This window comes from Melospiza melodia, chromosome W (genome assembly GCF_035770615.1).
Source record: "Melospiza melodia melodia isolate bMelMel2 chromosome W, bMelMel2.pri, whole genome shotgun sequence".
Lineage (NCBI taxonomy): Eukaryota > Metazoa > Chordata > Aves > Passeriformes > Passerellidae > Melospiza > Melospiza melodia.
The window spans coordinates 46,770,370-46,797,199 of NC_086225.1; positions in this window are offsets into that span (position 1 = coordinate 46,770,370).

Consider the following 26,830-nt stretch of genomic DNA (forward strand, 5'->3'; position numbering starts at 1 on the left):
AACTGACAATGGTCCCGCATACATATCTCAAAAATTGGCCACATTTTTAAATGAATGGGGTGTTCGACACATTTTTGGTATTCCCCACTCTCCCACAAGCCAAGCAATCATTGAAAGAACACATCAAACCTTAAAACGCATATTAGATCAACAGAGAGGGAGAACGGAAATCACCCCACAGATGAGACTGAGTAAGGCTTTGTATGGTTTTAATTTTCTAAATAGTTCAAGTACAGAACCAGATCCACCAATCTTTAGACACTTTTCAAATAGCACACAGGCAAAACTGAAAGAATATCCTCCTCTTCTAATTAGAAACCCTGACTCTGGACAGATGGAAGGCCCGTTTCAATTAATAACGTGGGGCAAAGGGTATGCTTCTATTTCCACAGGTGCTGGAAGAATTAAGTGGGTTCCTGCCAAAAACGTCAAACCGTATCGCACTTCAGAACCTGTTGTCGAGCCTAGAACTGAGGAAGCGAGTACGCAGACGTGGACCGAATGGAAGGATCCCGGGTCTCGCCTGACGCCTCTTGTGCCTGACGTTCTTTGTGCATCGGTGGAACCCATGAACTCTGATTTTGTGCCAATGTTATTTATGAGTATATGAATTGAATGCTGAATGTTTGTCTAACGAAGCAAATTTTTGGCTGAAAATTTAGGTTATTGTTTTTGTTTAGAAAGAATTCTGCCAAAACTTAGTTCTTGAAAGAGATGGGGAAGAATCAAATGGTATACTTGTTTTGCTTGATTTTAATTGTTTTTTGTCGTGCAGATTTGCCTGTGGATCAACCGAAAACCATGTTTGGGTGACCTTAGCCAAGGTTGCCGGATCAGATACTATATGCCTGTCTAATTCGGAACCAGAAAAGCCTTTCTCAACCTGTTTGGTTGGTGTGCCAGTGAAAGAGTTTCCTTTGGTCAGAAAAGAATCCAATGGTAAACCAGGTGGAATTGACAATGGAAACAGTCCTTCCTTCAATTGGAACATTTGTTCGAAAAAACTTCTCAGGGCAGCAAATGTTTCAAACAGTTGGGATGTGTTTCTGGAGACGGACCAATATCCACGGCAATTGCCAAAAGGGTATTGGATCATTTGCGGAGACAGAGGTTGGCAAGGCATTCCAGCCCACCTTGAAGGTGGCCCTTGTAGCATTGGTATGCTTACCATAATTGCCCCCACTGCCAAAGCAGTGATGAAAAAGAAACAAAGGAAAACAAGAGCTGTTCCTCATTATGATGAGAACTGTCAGAGTGATTTTATGCCTTGGAATGCCGCCAGAAGGCTTTCAGCAGGTATATTTCTACCCCAATTGGCTTCAGCTGTGGCATTGAGACAATTAGATCGAGTTGGATGTTGGCTGAGCAAACAAGCTAATGCCACATCCTCCGCAATCAGTGATATGTTGACCGATGTTGATAGTATTAGACATGCTACTCTTCAAAACAGAGCAGCCATTGATTTTCTCTTACTGGCACAAGGACATGGTTGTGAGGAATTGGAAGGATTGGGTTGTATGAATTTGTCTGATCGTTCTGAATCCATTCACAAAAGCATTCAAAAATTAAAGGATCTGACAGCCCAAATTAAAGAAGATGGAGGTTCCTGGTTGGATGATTTGTTTCAAAATTGGAGTTTTGCACCTTGGCTAAGGCAACTTTGCAAGATAGGTCTTTACATATTAGGTGTTCTAATACTGATATTGATAGTGGCACCTTGTATACTCTGTTGTCTTCGGCGAATGATGAACAAAACAGCCCGAGAAGTTTTTGTCATTCAAGCAGGAGAACTAGGAAGTAGAAGCACAGAGAGTGTACGAAATCTCACGAAAGCAGTAGATGAGGGTATTGACATGAACGAAGGTTTTGAATTAAGGCCTTGGAATCGACCAGAGTTTTTTGAACGATGCCTTGTGACTGTTGCCAAACGTGATTCATATCTCTCTTTCAGGGATTGGGTCTTCACAGCATTAAGTTGCTGTGCCGTAATATAGCAATGCTTCAGTTTAGTGAAAATAGGTCTTCAGCAGATAATAAGCAGAAATTTTGCAATAGAGCTATGAAACGCAAATAGCAAGCGACAAGAAAATGAAAGCTTCTGGGTCAAACAGAGAGGGGGGAAATGTTGGAATCCATAAGGTTAGAGGATTTTTAAGAAATGGTTACAAAGAAGTATGTAGGCCTTAGACTGGAGTTTTGTTAGCATTGCAGAAAAGTTTCCCATGCAAGCAGAAAAAGTTTTCCATGCAAGCAGAAAAGTTTCCCAAGCAGTAGACGTGACAAATAACAATAGGCTTCTGTAGAATTGGCTTTAGGATGGCAACCAAGTTAATTTAATGTATATCTTTAGAAGGTTAGCATGAATAGAACTCTGTTCTTTGTCTCTTATCAACTAGTCTTTGTTTTAGCTACGATTACCTATGTTTTATAAGATTGGATAGAATGCTTGTCAAGATGTGTTTTCTGTGTCTGATTGGCTGAATTCTAGTCTGAGATGATTTTATGTATTGCTGTATGAGCCCTGTTGAAGGAGACATTTTTTGGTGTGGATCAGTGAGCTGTCATGTCTCCATTTTGTATTTTGAGACTGATGTGCTGGAAATAAAAGCAAAAATCTCTTCACTGGTCTGGTTACCATGTTATCCATATTTGGATATTTTGCCGCGGCCTAGTGGGTTCCTTTTTTAAGGCGTGGGTTCCTGACATTTTGGACTTATACCTGTCCCGTCCCCTGCATATTGGTGCCTCGTGTGAGGACGTAGAATAGAAGAAAAACAAAGAAAAATCGTGGAAGTACCAGCTGCGGAGACCCAAGTGTTAACAAGGAGCACACTGTATCATCTCTCCCGCCGAAGCCAAGAAAATTCTAAGTAACTTATCTCGGGAGAGCGCTTGGGTGACGTTGGGAGGCAAAATAGCGAAAAAGAAAATTATTAAAAGAACACAAAAATGGGAACGAATTTATCAAAAGTTGAATGGGATGTTTTTCATCAATTAGAGACAATGTTACAAGAAAAAGGTCACTCTGAAATTTCAAAAACTGAGCTTTAAAACTTACTTATCTGGGTTAAAGCGAATACGCAAGATTTAAATCTGCAGTCTGCTTTTACTTTTCATTTTTGGGATCAGATAAACTGGAGAATCTATAAACTAGTCTCTCTCAAAAAAGATGAAAGCTTGGGAGAACTTATGCCGGTTTGTAGAGCGCTGTTGGAGCACTGTTTTAAACAAACTGATAATAATAAGATCAACTTGGACTCAGAAAACAAAGCTTCTGGTTCTGTCTCATTAAATTCCAGTAAACCGGAGACTGTGTGAGTATCGGAGAATGTTACAAGTGTTGTTGCAAATGCTGAAAGTATTGCTTTGAACTCTGTTGAACAAAATCTTTCTTCTCTCTCTCTGGGAAAAAATGAGACTCTTTTGGACTTTTCTTCGCGTTGTTCTGTTAATGTAAAAATATGTGACTCTTGTAAGGGGGATGGAACAAAGTGTGTAAAAGATGGAAATGAAAAAGTGACTGTACTTCCTAAAATTGTTTGTGCAGGGACACTGAAACCTGAATTGGATTCTGTTGGGCCTGGGGTGGAGGCTGAGGTGGCTTCTTCCACTCGGGAAATTGTGGTTCCGGGGAACTCTTTTTCACTTAAGCAAAAACATGGTTGTTCTGGTGTTTGTCAATCTATAGATACAGAGAAAGAAAAATTGGCTTTAAGGGTGGAGTCCTTTGAAAGGAATGATGGAAGAAACTCGCGACTGTGTTGTTGCTGAAATTCAAAAAGCTGGACTTGAAATCTCTGCAACGAAAATTCAACAAGTTTCACCTTAGAAGTACCTGGGATGGAAGATGATGGAAGACGATGGAAGACGACAATAATACCACAGAAAATTCAGATCCGAACCAGAGTCAACAACCTACAAGAGTTACAACAACTTCTAGGAGAAATCAACTGGGTCAGACCGATGCTGGGAATCACCAATGATGAACTGAGTCCGCTCTTCCATTTGCTGAGAGGAAGTTGCGACATCACTTCGCCAAGAACTTTAACCCCTGAAGCTCGTGCTGCTCTCGACAAAGTCACAGAAGCTCTTCAAAAAAGACAAGCTCATCGCTGCGTTCCTGAAAATCCTTTCTTTCTTGCAATCTTAGGAGAGAAGATGCAGCTTTGTGGTCTCATTTTCCAGTGGGATGCCACAGAACAAGATCCTTTGTTAATAATGGAATGGGTTTTTCCTCCCTACAGGTTTTCAAAGACCATTTGCTCAGTTTTAGAAATGATTGCATACATTATAATTAAGGCTAGAACCAGATTGTTAACTTTGGCAGGTCAAGAATGTTCAGTTATCTATTTGCCATTGAAAAATGATTATTTCAATTGGGCAATGCAAAATTCTGATGATTTACAATATGCATTCTTAGGTTTTCCAGGTGTTTGTTCCATACACTATCCAGCTCACAAACTACTGCAAGCAAAATTGAGTTTCAGAGAAAAACCTAAATTAAGTGAAGAACCTTTACATGCTGTGACTCTCTTCACTGATGGCTCTGGTAAAAGCCACAAGTCCGTTGTGACTTGGTTTAATCAAAAGACTGATGTTTGGGAATCTGATATTCAAACAGTAGAGGGATCCCCTCAAATTGTTGAGCTTGCTGCAGTAGTTTGAGCTTTTCAGCTGTTTCCTCAGCCTTTTAATTTGGTCACAGATTCTGCTTATGTTGCTAATGTAGTCAGGAGAATAGAAGGTTCCATTTTAAAGGATGTTAGTAATGAAACTTTACATCGTTGGCTTTCATGTCTTTTTATAACTTTGCAATATAGAACTAATCCATATTTTGTTTCTCACATTAGGGCGCATTCTTCACTTCCTGGATTTTTAGTGGAAGGAAATGCAAGAGCGGACAAGCTGACAATGGTCATTTCTAACACATTGCCAAATATTTTTGAACAAGCAAAATTGAGTCATGCCTTTTTCCACCAAAATGCACAAGCACTCATGCGAATGTTCCAAATCACTAAAAGTCAAGCTAAAGCTATCATTCATACTTGCCCTGACTGTCAATTGGTACAACCTCCTGTTTCTACAGGAGCAATCAACCCCCGAGGCTTACAAAGCCTACAGTTGTGGCAAACAGGTGTTACTAAATAGCCTTCTTTTGGTAAATTTAAAAATATTCATGTTTCCATAGACACGTTCTCTGGTGCAGTTTTTGCTTCCCTTCACACAGGTGAAACTGGCAGCCATGCCTGTCATCATTTCCTGCAAGCTTTTGCTTCATTGGGTATACCCCAAGAAGTAAAAACTGACAATGGTCCCGCATACATATCTCAAAAATTGGCCACATTTTTAAATGAATGGGGTGTTCGACACATTTTTGGTATTCCCCACTCTCCCACAAGCCAAGCAATCATTGAAAGAACACATCAAACCTTAAAACGCATATTAGATCAACAGAGAGGGGGAACGGAAATCACCCCACAGATGAGACTGAGTAAGGCTTTGTATGGTTTTAATTTTCTAAATAGTTCAAGTACAGAACCAGATCCACCAATCTTTAGACACTTTTCAAATAGCACACAGGCAAAACTGAAAGAATATCCTCCTCTTCTAATTAGAAACCCTGACTCTGGACAGATGGAAGGCCCGTTTCAATTAATAACGTGGGGCAAAGGGTATGCTTCTATTTCCACAGGTGCTGGAAGAATTAAGTGGGTTCCTGCCAAAAACGTCAAACCGTATCGCACTTCAGAACCTGTTGTCGAGCCTAGAACTGAGGAAGCGAGTACGCAGACGTGGACCGAATGGAAGGATCCCGGGTCTCGCCTGACGCCTCTTGTGCCTGACGTTCTTTGTGCATCGGTGGAACCCATGAACTCTGATTTTGTGCCAATGTTATTTATGAGTATACGAATTGAATGCTGAATGTTTGTTTAATAAAGCAAATTTTTGGCTGAAAATTTAGGTTATTGTTTTTGTTTAGAAAGAATTCTGCCAAAACTTAGTTCTTGAAAGAGATGGGGCAGAATCAAATGGTATACTTGTTTTGCTTGATTTTAATTGTTTTTTGTCGTGCAGATTTGCCTGTGGATCAACCGAAAACGAGTGTTTGGGTGACCTTAGCCAAGGCTGCCGGATCGGATACTATATGTCTGTCTAATTCGGAACCAGAAAAGCCTTTCTCAACCTGTTTGGTTGGTGTGCCAGTGAAAGAGTTTCCTTTGGTCAGAAAAGAATCCAATGGTAAACCAGGTGGAATTGACAATGGAAACAGTCCTTCCTTCAATTGGAACATTTGTTCGAAAAAACTTCTCAGGGCAGCAAATGTTTCAAACAGTTGGGATGTGTTTCTGGAGACGGGCCAATATCCACGGCAATTGCCAAAAGGGTATTGGATCATTTGCGGAGACAGAGGTTGGCAAGGCATTCCAGCCCACCTTGAAGGTGGCCCTTGTAGCATTGGTATGCTTACCATAATTGCCCCCACTGCCAAAGCAGTGATGAAAAAGAAACAAAGGAAAACAAGAGCTGTTCCTCATTATGATGAGAACTGTCAGAGTGATTTTATGCCTTGGAATGCCGCCAGAAGGCTTTCAGCAGGTATATTTCTACCCCAATTGGCTTCAGCTGTGGCATTGAGACAATTAGATCGAGTTGGATGTTGGCTGAGCAAACAAGCTAATGCCACATCCTCCGCAATCAGTGATATGTTGACCGATGTTGATAGTATTAGACATGCTACTCTTCAAAACAGAGCAGCCATTGATTTTCTTTTACTGGCACAAGGACATGGTTGTGAGGAATTGGAAGGATTGTGTTGTATGAATTTCTCTGATCGTTCTGAATCCATTCACAAAAGCATTCAAAAATTAAAGGATCTGACAGCCCAAATTAAAGAAGATGGAGGTTCCTGGTTGGATGATTTGTTTCAAAATTGGAGTTTTGCACCTTGGCTAAGGCAACTTTGCAAGATAGGTCTTTACATATTAGGTGTTCTAATACTGATATTGATAGTGGCACCTTGTATACTCTGTTGTCTTCGGCGAATGATGAACAAAACAGCCCGAGAAGTTTTTGTCATTCAAGCAGGAGAACTAGGAAGTAGAAGCACAGAGAGTGTACGAAATCTCACGAAAGCAGTAGATGAGGGTATTGACATGAACGAAGGTTTTGAATTAAGGCCTTGGAATCGACCAGAGTTTTTTGAACGATGCCTTGTGACTGTTGCCAAACGTGATTCATATCTCTCTTTCAGGGATTGGGTCTTCACAGCATTAAGTTGCTGTGCCGTAATATAGCAATGCTTCAGTTTAGTGAAAATAGGTCTTCAGCAGATAATAAGCAGAAATTTTGCAATAGAGCTATGAAACGCAAATAGCAAGCGACAAGAAAATGAAAGCTTCTGGGTCAAACAGAGAGGGGGAAATGTTGGAATCCATAAGGTTAGAGGATTTTTAAGAAATGGTTACAAAGAAGTATGTAGGCCTTAGACTGGAGTTTTGTTAGCATTGCAGAAAAGTTTCCCATGCAAGCAGAAAAAGTTTTCCATGCAAGCAGAAAAGTTTCCCAAGCAGTAGACGTGACAAATAACAATAGGCTTCTGTAGAATTGGCTTTAGGATGGCAACAAGGTTATTTAATGTATATCTTTAGAAGGTTAGCATGAATAGAACTCTGTTCTTTGTCTCTTATCAACTAGTCTTTGTTTTAGCTACGATTACCTATGTTTTATAAGATTGGATAGAATGCTTGTCAAGATGTGTTTTCTGTGTCTGATTGGCTGAATTCTAGTCTGAGATGATTTTATGTATTGCTGTATGAGCCCTGTTGAAGGAGACATTTTTTGGTGTGGATCAGTGAGCTGTCATGTCTCCATTTTGTATTTTGAGACTGATGTGCTGGAAATAAAAGCAAAAATCTCTTCACTGGTCTGGTTACCATGTTATCCATATTTGGATATTTTGCCGCGGCCTAGTGGGTTCCTTTTTTAAGGCGTGGGTTCCTGACACTATTGGACTTATACCTGTCCCGTCCCCCGCATATTGGTGCCTCGTGTGAGGACGTAGAATAGAAGAAAAACAAAGAAAAATCGTGGAAGTACCAGCTGCGGAGACCCAAGTGTTAACAAGGAGCACACTGTATCATCTCTCCCGCCGAAGCCAAGAAAATTGTAAGTAACTTATCTCGGGAGAGCGCTTGGGTGACGTTGGGAGGCAAAATAGCGAAAAAGAAAATTATTAAAAGAACACAAAAATGGGAACGAATTTATCAAAAGTTGAATGGGATGTTTTTCATCAATTAGAGACAATGTTACAAGAAAAAGGTCACTCTGAAATTTCAAAAACTGAGCTTAAAAACTTACTTATCTGGGTTAAAGCGAATACGCAAGATTTAAATCTGCAGTCTGCTTTTACTTTTCATTTTTGGGATCAGATAAACTGGAGAATCTATAAACTAGTCTCTCTCAAAAAAGATGAAAGCTTAAGAGAACTTATGCCGGTTTGTAGAGCGCTGTTGGAGCACTGTTTTAAACAAACTGATAATAATAAGATCAACTTGGACTCAGAAAACAAAGCTTCTGGTTCTGTCTCATTAAATTCCAGTAAACCGGAGACTGTGTGAGTATCGGAGAATGTTACAAGTGTTGTTGCAAATGCTGAAAGTATTGCTTTGAACTCTGTTGAACAAAATCTTTCTCCTCTCTCTCTGGGAAAAAATGAGACTCCTTTGGACTTTTCTTCGCGTTGTTCTGTTAATGTAAAAATATGTGACTCTTGTAAGGGGGATGGAACAAAGTGTGTAAAAGATGGAAATGAAAAAGTTGTTTGTGCAGGGACACTGAAACCTGAATTGGATTCTGTTGGGCCTGGGGTGGAGGCTGAGGTGGCTTCTTCCACTCGGGAAATTGTGGTTCCGGGGAACTCTTTTTCAGTTAAGCAAAAACATGGTTGTTCTGGTGTTTGTCAATCTATAGATACAGAGAAAGAAAAATTGGCTTTAAGGGTGGAGTCCTTTGAAAGGAAGAGATGGAAGAAACTCGCGACTGTGTTGTTGCTGAAATTCAAAAAGCTGGACTTGAAATCTCTGCAACGAAAATTCAACAAGTTTCACCTTAGAAGTACCTGGGATGGAAGATTATGGAAGACGATGGAAGACGACAATAATACCACAGAAAATTCAGATCCGAACCAGAGTCAACAACCTACAAGAGTTACAACAACTTCTAGGAGAAATCAACTGGGTCAGACCGATGGTGGGAATCACCAATGATGAACTGAGTCCACTCTTCCATTTGCTGAGAGGAAGTTGTGACATCACTTCGCCAAGAACTTTAACCCCTGAAGCTCGTGCTGCTCTCGACAAAGTCACAGAAGCTCTTCAAAAAAGACAAGCTCATCGCTGCGTTCCTGAAAATTCTTTCTTTCTTGCAATCTTAGGAGAGAAGATGCAGCTTTGTGGTCTCATTTTCCAGTGGGATGCCACAGAACAAGATCCTTTGTTAATAATGGAATGGGTTTTTCCTCCCTACAGGTTTTCAAAGACCATTTGCTCAGTTTTAGAAATGATTGCATACATTATAATTAAGGCTAGAACCAGATTGTTAACTTTGGCAGGTCAAGAATGTTCAGTTATCTATTTGCCATTGAAAAATGATTATTTCAATTGGGCAATGCAAAATTCTGATGATTTACAATATGCATTCTTAGGTTTTCCAGGTGTTTGTTCCATACACTATCCAGCTCACAAACTACTGCAAGCAAAATTGAGTTTCAGAGAAAAACCTAAATTAAGTGAAGAACCTTTACATGCTGTGACTCTCTTCACTGATGGCTCTGGTAAAAGCCACAAGTCCGTTGTGACTTGGTTTAATCAAAAGACTGATGTTTGGGAATCTGATATTCAAACAGTAGAGGGATCCCCTCAAATTGTTGAGCTTGCTGCAGTAGTTTGAGCTTTTCAGCTGTTTCCTCAGCCTTTCAATTTGGTCACAGATTCTGCTTATGTTGCTAATGTAGTCAGGAGAATAGAAGGTTCCATTTTAAAGGATGTTAGTAATGAAACTTACATCGTTGGCTTTCATGTCTTTTTATAACTTTGCAATATAGAACTAATCCATATTTTGTTTCTCACATTAGGGCGCATTCTTCACTTCCTGGATTTTTAGTGGAAGGAAATGCAAGAGCGGACAAGCTGACAATGGTCATTTCTAACACATTGCCAAATATTTTTGAACAAGCAAAATTGAGTCATGCCTTTTTCCACCAAAATGCACAAGCACTCATGCGAATGTTCCAAATCACTAAAAGTCAAGCTAAAGCTATCATTCATACTTGCCCTGACTGTCAATTGGTACAACCTCCTGTTTCTACAGGAGCAATCAACCCCCGAGGCTTACAAAGCCTACAGTTGTGGCAAACAGGTGTTACTAAATAGCCTTCTTTTGGTAAATTTAAAAATATTCATGTTTCCATAGACACGTTCTCTGGTGCAGTTTTTGCTTCCCTTCACACAGGTGAAACTGGCAGCCATGCCTGTCATCATTTCCTGCAAGCTTTTGCTTCATTGGGTATACCCCAAGAAGTAAAAACTGACAATGGTCCCGCATACATATCTCAAAAATTGGCCACATTTTTAAATGAATGGGGTGTTCGACACATTTTTGGTATTCCCCACTCTCCCACAAGCCAAGCAATCATTGAAAGAACACATCAAACCTTAAAACGCATATTAGATCAACAGAGAGGGGGAACGGAAATCACCCCACAGATGAGACTGAGTAAGGCTTTGTATGGTTTTAATTTTCTAAATAGTTCAAGTACAGAACCAGATCCACCAATCTTTAGACACTTTTCAAATAGCACACAGGCAAAACTGAAAGAACATCCTCCTCTTCTAATTAGAAACCCTGACTCTGGACAGATGGAAGGCCCGTTTCAATTAATAACGTGGGGCAAAGGGTATGCTTCTATTTCCACAGGTGCTGGAAGAATTAAGTGGGTTCCTGCCAAAAACGTCAAACCGTATCGCACTTCAGAACCTGTTGTCGAGCCTAGAACTGAGGAAGCGAGTACGCAGACGTGGACCGAATGGAAGGATCCCGGGTCTCGCCTGACGCCTCTTGTGCCTGACGTTCTTTGTGCATCGGTGGAACCCATGAACTCTGATTTTGTGCCAATGTAATTTATGAGTATACGAATTGAATGCTGAATGTTTGTCTAACGAAGCAAATTTTTGGCTGAAAATTTAGGTTATTGTTTTTGTTTAGAAAGAATTCTGCCAAAACTTAGTTCTTGAAAGAGATGGGGCAGAATCAAATGGTATACTTGTTTTGCTTGATTTTAATTGTTTTTTGTCGTGCAGATTTGCCTGTGGATCAACCGAAAACGAGTGTTTGGGTGACCTTAGCCAAGGCTGCCGGATCGGATACTATATGCCTGTCTAATTCGGAACCAGAAAAGCCTTTCTCAACCTGTTTGGTTGGTGTGCCAGTGAAAGAGTTTCCTTTGGTCAGAAAAGAATCCAATGGTAAACCAGGTGGAATTGACAATGGAAACAGTCCTTCCTTCAATTGGAACATTTGTTCGAAAAAACTTCTCAGGGCAGCAAATGTTTCAAACAGTTGGGATGTGTTTCTGGAGACGGACCAATATCCACGGCAATTGCCAAAAGGGTATTGGATCATTTGCGGAGACAGAGGTTGGCAAGGCATTCCAGCCCACCTTGAAGGTGGCCCTTGTAGCATTGGTATGCTTACCATAATTGCCCCCACTGCCAAAGCAGTGATGAAAAAGAAACAAAGGAAAACAAGAGCTGTTCCTCATTATGATGAGAACTGTCAGAGTGATTTTATGCCTTGGAATGCCGCCAGAAGGCTTTCAGCAGGTATATTTCTACCCCAATTGGCTTCAGCTGTGGCATTGAGACAATTAGATCGAGTTGGATGTTGGCTGAGCAAACAAGCTAATGCCACATCCTCCGCAATCAGTGATATGTTGACCGATGTTGATAGTATTAGACATGCTACTCTTCAAAACAGAGCAGCCATTGATTTTCTTTTACTGGCACAAGGACATGGTTGTGAGGAATTGGAAGGATTGTGTTGTATGAATTTGTCTGATCGTTCTGAATCCATTCACAAAAGCATTCAAAAATTAAAGGATCTGACAGCCCAAATTAAAGAAGATGGAGGTTCCTGGTTGGATGATTTGTTTCAAAATTGGAGTTTTGCACCTTGGCTAAGGCAACTTTGCAAGATAGGTCTTTACATATTAGGTGTTCTAATGCTGATATTGATAGTGGCACCTTGTATACTCTGTTGTGTTCAGCGAATGATGAACAAAACAGCCCGAGAAGTTTTTGTCATTCAAGCAGGAGAACTAGGAAGTAGAAGCACAGAGAGTGTACGAAATCTCACGAAAGCAGTAGATGAGGGTATTGACATGAACGAAGGTTTTGAATTAAGGCCTTGGAATCGACCAGAGTTTTTTGAACGATGCCTTGTGACTGTTGCCAAACGTGATTCATATCTCTCTTTCAGGGATTGGGTCTTCACAGCATTAAGTTGCTGTGCCGTAATATAGCAATGCTTCAGTTTAGTGAAAATAGGTCTTCAGCAGATAATAAGCAGAAATTTTGCAATAGAGCTATGAAACGCAAATAGCAAGCGACAAGAAAATGAAAGCTTCTGGGTCAAACAGAGAGGGGGAAATGTTGGAATCCATAAGGTTAGAGGATTTTTAAGAAATGGTTACAAAGAAGTATGTAGGCCTTAGACTGGAGTTTTGTTAGCATTGCAGAAAAGTTTCCCATGCAAGCAGAAAAAGTTTTCCATGCAAGCAGAAAAGTTTCCCAAGCAGTAGACGTGACAAATAACAATAGGCTTCTGTAGAATTGGCTTTAGGATGGCAACAAGGTTATTTAATGTATATCTTTAGAAGGTTAGCATGAATAGAACTCTGTTCTTTGTCTCTTATCAACTAGTCTTTGTTTTAGCTACGATTACCTATGTTTTATAAGATTGGATAGAATGCTTGTCAAGATGTGTTTTCTGTGTCTGATTGGCTGAATTCTAGTCTGAGATGATTTTATGTATTGCTGTATGAGCCCTGTTGAAGGAGACATTTTTTGGTGTGGATCAGTGAGCTGTCATGTCTCCATTTTGTATTTTGAGACTGATGTGCTGGAAATAAAAGCAAAAATCTCTTCACTGGTCTGGTTACCATGTTATCCATATTTGGATATTTTGCCGCGGCCTAGTGGGTTCCTTTTTTAAGGCGTGGGTTCCTGACACTATTGGACTTATACCTGTCCCGTCCCCCGCATATTGGTGCCTCGTGTGAGGACGTAGAATAGAAGAAAAAGAAAGAAAAATCGTGGAAGTACCAGCTGCGGAGACCCAAGTGTTAACAAGGAGCACACTGTATCATCTCTCCCGCCAAAGCCAAGAAAATTGTAAGTAACTTATCTCGGGAGAGCGCTTGGGTGACGTTGGGAGGCAAAATAGCGAAAAAGAAAATTATTAAAAGAACACAAAAATGGGAACGAATTTATCAAAAGTTGAATGGGATGTTTTTCATCAATTAGAGACAATGTTACAAGAAAAAGGTCACTCTGAAATTTCAAAAACTGAGCTTAAAAACTTACTTATCTGGGTTAAAGCGAATACGCAAGATTTAAATCTGCAGTCTGCTTTTACTTTTCATTTTTGGGATCAGATAAACTGGAGAATCTATAAACTAGTTTCTCTCAAAAAAGATGAAAGCTTAAGAGAACTTATGCCGGTTTGTAGAGCGCTGTTGGAGCACTGTTTTAAACAAACTGATAATAATAAGATCAACTTGGACTCAGAAAACAAAGCTTCTGGTTCTGTCTCATTAAATTCCAGTAAACCGGAGACTGTGTGAGTATCGGAGAATGTTACAAGTGTTGTTGCAAATGCTGAAAGTATTGCTTTGAACTCTGTTGAACAAAATCTTTCTCCTCTCTCTCTGGGAAAAAATGAGACTCCTTTGGACTTTTCTTCGCGTTGTTCTGTTAATGTAAAAATATGTGACTCTTGTAAGGGGGATGGAACAAAGTGTGTAAAAGATGGAAATGAAAAAGTTGTTTGTGCAGGGACACTGAAACCTGAATTGGATTCTGTTGGGCCTGGGGTGGAGGCTGAGGTGGCTTCTTCCACTCGGGAAATTGTGGTTCCGGGGAACTCTTTTTCACTTAAGCAAAAACATGGTTGTTCTGGTGTTTGTCAATCTATAGATACAGAGAAAGAAAAATTGGCTTTAAGGGTGGAGTCCTTTGAAAGGAAGAGATGGAAGAAACTCGCGACTGTGTTGTTGCTGAAATTCAAAAAGCTGGACTTGAAATCTCTGCAACGAAAATTCAACAAGTTTCACCTTAGAAGTACCTGGGATGGAAGATGATGGAAGACGATGGAAGACGACAATAATACCACAGAAAATTCAGATCCGAACCAGAGTCAACAACCTACAAGAGTTACAACAACTTCTAGGAGAAATCAACTGGGTCAGACCGATGGTGGGAATCACCAATGATGAACTGAGTCCACTCTTCCATTTGCTGAGAGGAAGTTGTGACATCACTTCGCCAAGAACTTTAACCCCTGAAGCTCGTGCTGCTCTCGACAAAGTCACAGAAGCTCTTCAAAAAAGACAAGCTCATCGCTGCGTTCCTGAAAATTCTTTCTTTCTTGCAATCTTAGGAGAGAAGATGCAGCTTTGTGGTCTCATTTTCCAGTGGGATGCCACAGAACAAGATCCTTTGTTAATAATGGAATGGGTTTTTCCTCCCTACAGGTTTTCAAAGACCATTTGCTCAGTTTTAGAAATGATTGCATACATTATAATTAAGGCTAGAACCAGATTGTTAACTTTGGCAGGTCAAGAATGTTCAGTTATCTATTTGCCATTGAAAAATGATTATTTCAATTGGGCAATGCAAAATTCTGATGATTTACAATATGCATTCTTAGGTTTTCCAGGTGTTTGTTCCATACACTATCCAGCTCACAAACTACTGCAAGCAAAATTGAGTTTCAGAGAAAAACCTAAATTAAGTGAAGAACCTTTACATGCTGTGACTCTCTTCACTGATGGCTCTGGTAAAAGCCACAAGTCCGTTGTGACTTGGTTTAATCAAAAGACTGATGTTTGGGAATCTGATATTCAAACAGTAGAGGGATCCCCTCAAATTGTTGAGCTTGCTGCAGTAGTTTGAGCTTTTCAGCTGTTTCCTCAGCCTTTCAATTTGGTCACAGATTCTGCTTATGTTGCTAATGTAGTCAGGAGAATAGAAGGTTCCATTTTAAAGGATGTTAGTAATGAAACTTACATCGTTGGCTTTCATGTCTTTTTATAACTTTGCAATATAGAACTAATCCATATTTTGTTTCTCACATTAGGGCGCATTCTTCACTTCCTGGATTTTTAGTGGAAGGAAATGCAAGAGCGGACAAGCTGACAATGGTCATTTCTAACACATTGCCAAATATTTTTGAACAAGCAAAATTGAGTCATGCCTTTTTCCACCAAAATGCACAAGCACTCATGCGAATGTTCCAAATCACTAAAAGTCAAGCTAAAGCTATCATTCATACTTGCCCTGACTGTCAATTGGTACAACCTCCTGTTTCTACAGGAGCAATCAACCCCCGAGGCTTACAAAGCCTACAGTTGTGGCAAACAGGTGTTACTAAATAGCCTTCTTTTGGTAAATTTAAAAATATTCATGTTTCCATAGACACGTTCTCTGGTGCAGTTTTTGCTTCCCTTCACACAGGTGAAACTGGCAGCCATGCCTGTCATCATTTCCTGCAAGCTTTTGCTTCATTGGGTATACCCCAAGAAGTAAAAACTGACAATGGTCCCGCATACATATCTCAAAAATTGGCCACATTTTTAAATGAATGGGGTGTTCGACACATTTTTGGTATTCCCCACTCTCCCACAAGCCAAGCAATCATTGAAAGAACACATCAAACCTTAAAACGCATATTAGATCAACAGAGAGGGGGAACGGAAATCACCCCACAGATGAGACTGAGTAAGGCTTTGTATGGTTTTAATTTTCTAAATAGTTCAAGTACAGAACCAGATCCACCAATCTTTAGACACTTTTCAAATAGCACACAGGCAAAACTGAAAGAATATCCTCCTCTTCTAATTAGAACCCCTGACTCTGGACAGATGGAAGGCCCGTTTCAATTAATAACGTGGGGCAAAGGGTATGCTTCTATTTCCACAGGTGCTGGAAGAATTAAGTGGGTTCCTGCCAAAAACGTCAAACCGTATCGCACTTCAGAACCTGTTGTCGAGCCTAGAACTGAGGAAGCGAGTACGCAGACGTGGACCGAATGGAAGGATCCCGGGTCTCGCCTGACGCCTCTTGTGCCTGACGTTCTTTGTGCATCGGTGGAACCCATGAACTCTGATTTTGTGCCAATGTTATTTATGAGTATACGAATTGAATGCTGAATGTTTGTTTAACAAAGCTAATTTTTGGCTGAAAATTTAGGTTATTGTTTTTGTTTAGAAAGAATTCTGCCAAAACTTAGTTCTTGAAAGAGATGGGGAAGAATCAAATGGTATACTTGTTTTGCTTGATTTTAATTGTTTTTTGTCGTGCAGATTTGCCTGTGGATCAACCGAAAACCATGTTTGGGTGACCTTAGCCAAGGCTGCCGGATCGGATACTATATGCCTGTCTAATTCGGAACCAGAAAAGCCTTTCTCAACCTGTTTGGTTGGTGTGCCAGTGAAAGAGTTTCCTTTGGTCAGAAAAGAATCCAATGGTAAACCAGGTGGAATTGACAATGGAAACAGTCCTTCCTTCAATTGGAACATTTGTTCGAAAAAACTTCTCAGGGCAGCAAATGTTTCAAACAGTTGGGATGTGTTTCTGGAGACGGACCAATATCCACGGCAATTGCCAAAAGGGTATTGGATCATTTGCGGAGACAGAGGTTGGCAAGGCATTCCAGCCCACCTTGAAGGTGGCCCTTGTAGCATTGGTATGCTTACCATAATTGCCCCCACTGCCAAAGCAGTGATGAAAAAGAAACAAAGGAAAACAAGAGCTGTTCCTCATTATGATGAGAACTGTCAGAGTGATTTTATGCCTTGGAATGCCGCCAGAAGGCTTTCAGCAGGTATATTTCTACCCCAATTGGCTTCAGCTGTGGCATTGAGACAATTAGATCGAGTTGGATGTTGGCTGAGCAAACAAGCTAATGCCACATCCTCCGCAATCAGTGATATGTTGACCGATGTTGATAGTATTAGACATGCTACTCTTCAAAACAGAGCAGCCATTGATTTTCTTTTACTGGCACAAGGACATGGTTGTGAGGAATTGGAAGGATTGTGTTGTATGAATTTGTCTGATCGTTCTGAATCCATTCACAAAAGCATTCAAAAATTAAAGGATCTGACAGCCCAAATTAAAGAAGATGGAGGTTCCTGGTTGGATGATTTGTTTCAAAATTGGAGTTTTGCACCTTGGCTAAGGCAACTTTGCAAGATAGGTCTTTACATATTAGGTGTTCTAATACTGATATTGATAGTGGCACCTTGTATACTCTGTTGTGTTCGGCGAATGATGAACAAAACAGTCCGAGAAGTTTTTGTCATTCAAGCAGGAGAACTAGGAAGTAGAAGCACAGAGAGTGTATGAAATCTCACGAAAGCAGTAGATGAGGGTATTGACATGAACGAAGGTTTTGAATTAAGGCCTTGGAATCGACCAGAGTTTTTTGAACGATGCCTTGTGACTGTTGCCAAACGTGATTCATATCTCTCTTTCAGGGATTGGGTCTTCACAGCATTAAGTTGCTGTGCCGTAATATAGCAATGCTTCAGTTTAGTGAAAATAGGTCTTCAGCAGATAATAAGCAGAAATTTTGCAATAGAGCTATGAAACGCAAATAGCAAGCGACAAGAAAATGAAAGCTTCTGGGTCAAACAGAGAGGGGGAAATGTTGGAATCCATAAGGTTAGAGGATTTTTAAGAAATGGTTACAAAGAAGTATGTAGGCCTTAGACTGGAGTTTTGTTAGCATTGCAGAAAAGTTTCCCATGCAAGCAGAAAAAGTTTTCCATGCAAGCAGAAAAGTTTCCCAAGCAGTAGACATGACAAATAACAATAGGCTTCTGTAGAATTGGCTTTAGGATGGCAACAAGGTTATTTAATGTATATCTTTAGAAGGTTAGCATGAATAGAACTCTGTTCTTTGTCTCTTATCAACTAGTCTTTGTTTTAGCTACGATTACCTATGTTTTATAAGATTGGATAGAATGCTTGTCAAGATGTGTTTTCTGTGTCTGATTGGCTGAATTCTAGTCTGAGATGATTTTATGTATTGCTGTATGAGCCCTGTTGAAGGAGACATTTTTTGGTGTGGATCAGTGAGCTGTCATGTCTCCATTTTGTATTTTGAGACTGATGTGCTGGAAATAAAAGCAAAAATCTCTTCACTGGTCTGGTTACCATGTTATCCATATTTGGATATTTTGCCGCGGCCTAGTGGGTTCCTTTTTTAAGGCGTGGGTTCCTGACACTATTGGACTTATACCTGTCGCGTCCCCCGCATATTGGTGCCTCGTGTGAGGACGTAGAATAGAAGAAAAACAAAGAAAAATCGTGGAAGTACCAGCTGCGGAGACCCAAGTGTTAACAAGGAGCACACTGTATCATCTCTCCCGCCAAAGCCAAGAAAATTGTAAGTAACTTATCTCGGGAGAGCGCTTGGGTGACGTTGGGAGGCAAAATAGCGAAAAAGAAAATTATTAAAAGAACACAAAAATGGGAACGAATTTATCAAAAGTTGAATGGGATGTTTTTCATCAATTAGAGACAATGTTACAAGAAAAAGGTCACTCTGAAATTTCAAAAACTGAGCTTAAAAACTTACTTATCTGGGTTAAAGCGAATACGCAAGATTTAAATCTGCAGTCTGCTTTTACTTTTCATTTTTGGGATCAGATAAACTGGAGAATCTATAAACTAGTCTCTCTCAAAAAAGATGAAAGCTTAAGAGAACTTATGCCGGTTTGTAGAGCGCTGTTGGAGCACTGTTTTAAACAAACGGATAATAATAAGATCAACTTGGACTCAGAAAACAAAGCTTCTGGTTCTGTCTCATTAAATTCCAGTAAACCGGAGACTGTGTGAGTATCGGAGAATGTTACAAGTGTTGTTGCAAATGCTGAAAGTATTGCTTTGAACTCTGTTGAACAAAATCTTTCTTCTCTCTCTGGGAAAAAATGAGACTCTTTTGGACTTTTCTTCGCGTTGTTCTGTTAATGTAAAAATATGTGACTCTTGTAAGGGGGATGGAACAAAGTGTGTAAAAGATGGAAATGAAAAAGTGACTGTACTTCCTAAAATTGTTTGTGCAGGGACACTGAAACCTGAATTGGATTCTGTTGGGCCTGGGGTGGAGGCTGAGGTGGCTGCTTCCACTCGGGAAATTGTGGTTCCGGGGAACTCTTTTTCAGTTAAGCAAAAACATGGTTGTTCTGGTGTTTGTCAATCTATAGATACAGAGGAAGAAAAATTGGCTTTAAGGGTGGAGTCCTTTGAAAGGAAGAGATGGAAGAAACTGGCGACTGTGTTGTTGCTGAAATTCAAAAAGCTGGACTTGAAATCTCTGCAACGAAAATTCAACAAGTTTCACCTTAGAAGTACCTGGGATGGAAGATGATGGAAGACGATGGAAGACGACAATAATACCACAGAAAATTCAGATCCGAACCAGAGTCAACAACCTACAAGAGTTACAACAACTTCTAGGAGAAATCAACTGGGTCAGACCGATGCTGGGAATCACCAATGATGAACTGAGTCCGCTCTTCCATTTGCTGAGAGGAAGTTGCGACATCACTTCGCCAAGAACTTTAACCCCTGAAGCTCGTGCTGCTCTCGACAAAGTCACAGAAGCTCTTCAAAAAAGACAAGCTCATCGCTGCATTCCTGAAAATCCTTTCTTTCTTGCAATCTTAGGAGAGAAGATGCAGCTTTGTGGTCTCATTTTCCAGTGGGATGCCACAGAACAAGATCCTTTGTTAATAATGGAATGGGTTTTTCCTCCCTACAGGTTTTCAAAGACCATTTGCTCAGTTTTAGAAATGATTGCATACATTATAATTAAGGCTAGAACCAGATTGTTAACTTTGGCAGGTCAAGAATGTTCAGTTATCTATTTGCCATTGAAAAATGATTATTTCAATTGGGCAATGCAAAATTCTGATGATTTACAATATGCATTCTTAGGTTTTCCAGGTGTTTGTTCCATACACTATCCAGCTCACAAACTACTGCAAGCAAAATTGAGTTTCAGAGAAAAACCTAAATTAAGTGAAGAACCTTTACATGCTGTGACTCTCTTCACTGATGGCTCTGGTAAAAGCCACAAGTCCGTTGTGACTTGGTTTAATCAAAAGACTGATGTTTGGGAATCTGATATTCAAACAGTAGAGGGATCCCCTCAAATTGTTGAGCTTGCTGCAGTAGTTTGAGCTTTTCAGCTGTTTCCTCAGCCTTTTAATTTGGTCACAGATTCTGCTTATGTTGCTAATGTAGTCAGGAGAATAGAAGGTTCCATTTTAAAGGATGTTAGTAATGAAACTTACATCGTTGGCTTTCATGTCTTTTTATAACTTTGCAATATAGAACTAATCCATATTTTGTTTCTCACATTAGGGCGTATTCTTCACTTCCTGGATTTTTAGTGGAAGGAAATGCAAGAGCGGACAAGCTGACAATGGTCATTTCTAACACATTGCCAAATATTTTTGAACAAGCAAAATTGAGTCATGCCTTTTTCCACCAAAATGCACAAGCACTCATGCGAATGTTCCAAATCACTAAAAGTCAAGCTAAAGCTATCATTCATACTTGCCCTGACTGTCAATTGGTACAACCTCCTGTTTCTACAGGAGCAATCAACCCCCGAGGCTTACAAAGCCTACAGTTGTGGCAAACAGGTGTTACTAAATAGCCTTCTTTTGGTAAATTTAAAAATATTCATGTTTCCATAGACACGTTCTCTGGTGCAGTTTTTGCTTCCCTTCACACAGGTGAAACTGGCAGCCATGCCTGTCATCATTTCCTGCAAGCTTTTGCTTCATTGGGTATACCCCAAGAAGTAAAAACTGACAATGGTCCCGCATACATATCTCAAAAATTGGCCACATTTTTAAATGAATGGGGTGTTCGACACATTTTTGGTATTCCCCACTCTCCCACAAGCCAAGCAATCATTGAAAGAACACATCAAACCTTAAAACGCATATTAGATCAACAGAGAGGGGGAACGGAAATCACCCCACAGATGAGACTGAGTAAGGCTTTGTATGGTTTTAATTTTCTAAATAGTTCAAGTACAGAACCAGATCCACCAATCTTTAGACACTTTTCAAATAGCACACAGGCAAAACTGAAAGAACATCCTCCTCTTCTAATTAGAAACCCTGACTCTGGACAGATGGAAGGCCCGTTTCAATTAATAACGTGGGGCAAAGGGTATGCTTCTATTTCCACAGGTGCTGGAAGAATTAAGTGGGTTCCTGCCAAAAACGTCAAACCGTATCGCACTTCAGAACCTGTTGTCGAGCCTAGAACTGAGGAAGCGAGTACGCAGACGTGGACCGAATGGAAGGATCCCGGGTCTCGCCTGACGCCTCTTGTGCCTGACGTTCTTTGTGCATCGGTGGAACCCATGAACTCTGATTTTGTGCCAATGTTATTTATGAGTATACGAATTGAATGCTGAATGTTTGTCTAACGAAGCAAATTTTTGGCTGAAAATTTAGGTTATTGTTTTTGTTTAGAAAGAATTCTGCCAAAACTTAGTTCTTGAAAGAGATGGGGCAGAATCAAATGGTATACTTGTTTTGCTTGATTTTAATTGTTTTTTGTCGTGCAGATTTGCCTGCGGATCAACCGAAAACGAGTGTTTGGGTGACCTTAGCCAAGGCTGCCGGATCGGATACTATATGTCTGTCTAATTCGGAACCAGAAAAGCCTTTCTCAACCTGTTTGGTTGGTGTGCCAGTGAAAGAGTTTCCTTTGGTCAGAAAAGAATCCAATGGTAAACCAGGTGGAATTGACAATGGAAACAGTCCTTCCTTCAATTGGAACATTTGTTCCAACAAACTTCTCAGGGCAGCAAATGTTTCAAACAGTTGGGATGTGTTTCTGGAGACGGACCAATATCCACGGCAATTGCCAAAAGGGTATTGGATCATTTGCGGAGACAGAGGTTGGCAAGGCATTCCAGCCCACCTTGAAGGTGGCCCTTGTAGCATTGGTATGCTTACCATAATTGCCCCCACTGCCAAAGCAGTGATGAAAAAGAAACAAAGGAAAACAAGAGCTGTTCCTCATTATGATGAGAACTGTCAGAGTGATTTTATGCCTTGGAATGCCGCCAGAAGGCTTTCAGCAGGTATATTTCTACCCCAATTGGCTTCAGCTGTGGCATTGAGACAATTAGATCGAGTTGGATGTTGGCTGAGCAAACAAGCTAATGCCACATCCTCCGCAATCAGTGATATGTTGACCGATGTTGATAGTATTAGACATGCTACTCTTCAAAACAGAGCAGCCATTGATTTTCTTTTACTGGCACAAGGACATGGTTGTGAGGAATTGGAAGGATTGTGTTGTATGAATTTGTCTGATCGTTCTGAATCCATTCACAAAAGCATTCAAAAATTAAAGGATCTGACAGCCCAAATTAAAGAAGATGGAGGTTCCTGGTTGGATGATTTGTTTCAAAATTGGAGTTTTGCACCTTGGCTAAGGCAACTTTGCAAGATAGGTCTTTACATATTAGGTGTTCTAATACTGATATTGATAGTGGCACCTTGTATACTCTGTTGTGTTCGGCGAATGATGAACAAAACAGTCCGAGAAGTTTTTGTCATTAAAGCAGGAGAACTAGGAAGTAGAAGCACAGAGAGTGTACGAAATCTCACGAAAGCAGTAGATGAGGGTATTGACATGAACGAAGGTTTTGAATTAAGGCCTTGGAATCGACCAGAGTTTTTTGAACGATGCCTTGTGACTGTTGCCAAACGTGATTCATATCTCTCTATTGGGTCTTCACAGCATTAAGTTGCTGTGCCGTAATATAGCAATGCTTCAGTTTAGTGAAAATAGGTCTTCAGCAGATAATAAGCAGAAATTTTGCAATCGAGCTATGAAACGCAAATAGCAAGCGACAAGAAAATGAAAGCTTCTGGGTCAAACAGAGAGGGGGAAATGTTGGAATCCATAAGGTTAGAGGATTTTTAAGAAATGGTTACAAAGAAGTATGTAGGCCTTAGACTGGAGTTTTGTTAGCATTGCAGAAAAGTTTCCCATGCAAGCAGAAAAAGTTTTCCATGCAAGCAGAAAAGTTTCCCAAGCAGTAGACGTGACAAATAACAATAGGCTTCTGTAGAATTGGCTTTAGGATGGCAACAAGGTTATTTAATGTATATCTTTAGAAGGTTAGCATGAATAGAACTCTGTTCTTTGTCTCTTATCAACTAGTCTTTGTTTTAGCTACGATTACCTATGTTTTATAAGATTGGATAGAATGCTTGTCAAGATGTGTTTTCTGTGTCTGATTGGCTGAATTCTAGTCTGAGATGATTTTATGTATTGCTGTATGAGCCCTGTTGAAGGAGACATTTTTTGGTGTGGATCAGTGAGCTGTCATGTCTCCATTTTGTATTTTGAGACTGATGTGCTGGAAATAAAAGCAAAAATCTCTTCACTGGTCTGGTTACCATGTTATCCATATTTGGATATTTTGCCGCGGCCTAGTGGGTTCCTTTTTTAAGGCGTGGGTTCCTGACACTATTGGACTTATACCTGTCGCGTCCCCCGCATATTGGTGCCTCGTGTGAGGACGTAGAATAGAAGAAAAACAAAGAAAAATCGTGGAAGTACCAGCTGCGGAGACCCAAGTGTTAACAAGGAGCACACTGTATCATCTCTCCCGCCAAAGCCAAGAAAATTGTAAGTAACTTATCTCGGGAGAGCGCTTGGGTGACGTTGGGAGGCAAAATAGCGAAAAAGAAAATTATTAAAAGAACACAAAAATGGGAACGAATTTATCAAAAGTTGAATGGGATGTTTTTCATCAATTAGAGACAATGTTACAAGAAAAAGGTCACTCTGAAATTTCAAAAACTGAGCTTAAAAACTTACTTATCTGGGTTAAAGCGAATACGCAAGATTTAAATCTGCAGTCTGCTTTTACTTTTCATTTTTGGGATCAGATAAACTGGAGAATCTATAAACTAGTCTCTCTCAAAAAAGATGAAAGCTTAAGAGAACTTATGCCGGTTTGTAGAGCGCTGTTGGAGCACTGTTTTAAACAAACGGATAATAATAAGATCAACTTGGACTCAGAAAACAAAGCTTCTGGTTCTGTCTCATTAAATTCCAGTAAACCGGAGACTGTGTGAGTATCGGAGAATGTTACAAGTGTTGTTGCAAATGCTGAAAGTATTGCTTTGAACTCTGTTGAACAAAATCTTTCTTCTCTCTCTGGGAAAAAATGAGACTCTTTTGGACTTTTCTTCGCGTTGTTCTGTTAATGTAAAAATATGTGACTCTTGTAAGGGGGATGGAACAAAGTGTGTAAAAGATGGAAATGAAAAAGTGACTGTACTTCCTAAAATTGTTTGTGCAGGGACACTGAAACCTGAATTGGATTCTGTTGGGCCTGGGGTGGAGGCTGAGGTGGCTGCTTCCACTCGGGAAATTGTGGTTCCGGGGAACTCTTTTTCAGTTAAGCAAAAACATGGTTGTTCTGGTGTTTGTCAATCTATAGATACAGAGGAAGAAAAATTGGCTTTAAGGGTGGAGTCCTTTGAAAGGAAGAGATGGAAGAAACTGGCGACTGTGTTGTTGCTGAAATTCAAAAAGCTGGACTTGAAATCTCTGCAACGAAAATTCAACAAGTTTCACCTTAGAAGTACCTGGGATGGAAGATGATGGAAGACGATGGAAGACGACAATAATACCACAGAAAATTCAGATCCGAACCAGAGTCAACAACCTACAAGAGTTACAACAACTTCTAGGAGAAATCAACTGGGTCAGACCGATGCTGGGAATCACCAATGATGAACTGAGTCCGCTCTTCCATTTGCTGAGAGGAAGTTGCGACATCACTTCGCCAAGAACTTTAACCCCTGAAGCTCGTGCTGCTCTCGACAAAGTCACAGAAGCTCTTCAAAAAAGACAAGCTCATCGCTGCATTCCTGAAAATCCTTTCTTTCTTGCAATCTTAGGAGAGAAGATGCAGCTTTGTGGTCTCATTTTCCAGTGGGATGCCACAGAACAAGATCCTTTGTTAATAATGGAATGGGTTTTTCCTCCCTACAGGTTTTCAAAGACCATTTGCTCAGTTTTAGAAATGATTGCATACATTATAATTAAGGCTAGAACCAGATTGTTAACTTTGGCAGGTCAAGAATGTTCAGTTATCTATTTGCCATTGAAAAATGATTATTTCAATTCGGCAATGCAAAATTCTGATGATTTACAATATGCATTCTTAGGTTTTCCAGGTGTTTGTTCCATACACTATCCAGCTCACAAACTACTGCAAGCAAAATTGAGTTTCAGAGAAAAACCTAAATTAAGTGAAGAACCTTTACATGCTGTGACTCTCTTCACTGATGGCTCTGGTAAAAGCCACAAGTCCGTTGTGACTTGGTTTAATCAAAAGACTGATGTTTGGGAATCTGATATTCAAACAGTAGAGGGATCCCCTCAAATTGTTGAGCTTGCTGCAGTAGTTTGAGCTTTTCAGCTGTTTCCTCAGCCTTTTAATTTGGTCACAGATTCTGCTTATGTTGCTAATGTAGTCAGGAGAATAGAAGGTTCCATTTTAAAGGATGTTAGTAATGAAACTTACATCGTTGGCTTTCATGTCTTTTTATAACTTTGCAATATAGAACTAATCCATATTTTGTTTCTCACATTAGGGCGCATTCTTCACTTCCTGGATTTTTAGTGGAAGGAAATGCAAGAGCGGACAAGCTGACAATGGTCATTTCTAACACATTGCCAAATATTTTTGAACAAGCAAAATTGAGTCATGCCTTTTTCCACCAAAATGCACAAGCACTCATGCGAATGTTCCAAATCACTAAAAGTCAAGCTAAAGCTATCATTCATACTTGCCCTGACTGTCAATTGGTACAACCTCCTGTTTCTACAGGAGCAATCAACCCCCGAGGCTTACAAAGCCTACAGTTGTGGCAAACAGGTGTTACTAAATAGCCTTCTTTTGGTAAATTTAAAAATATTCATGTTTCCATAGACACGTTCTCTGGTGCAGTTTTTGCTTCCCTTCACACAGGTGAAACTGGCAGCCATGCCTGTCATCATTTCCTGCAAGCTTTTGCTTCATTGGGTATACCCCAAGAAGTAAAAACTGACAATGGTCCCGCATACATATCTCAAAAATTGGCCACATTTTTAAATGAATGGGGTGTTCGACACATTTTTGGTATTCCCCACTCTCCCACAAGCCAAGCAATCATTGAAAGAACACATCAAACCTTAAAACGCATATTAGATCAACAGAGAGGGGGAACGGAAATCACCCCACAGATGAGACTGAGTAAGGCTTTGTATGGTTTTAATTTTCTAAATAGTTCAAGTACAGAACTAGATCCACCAATCTTTAGACACTTTTCAAATAGCACACAGGCAAAACTGAAAGAACATCCTCCTCTTCTAATTAGAAACCCTGACTCTGGACAGATGGAAGGCCCGTTTCAATTAATAACGTGGGGCAAAGGGTATGC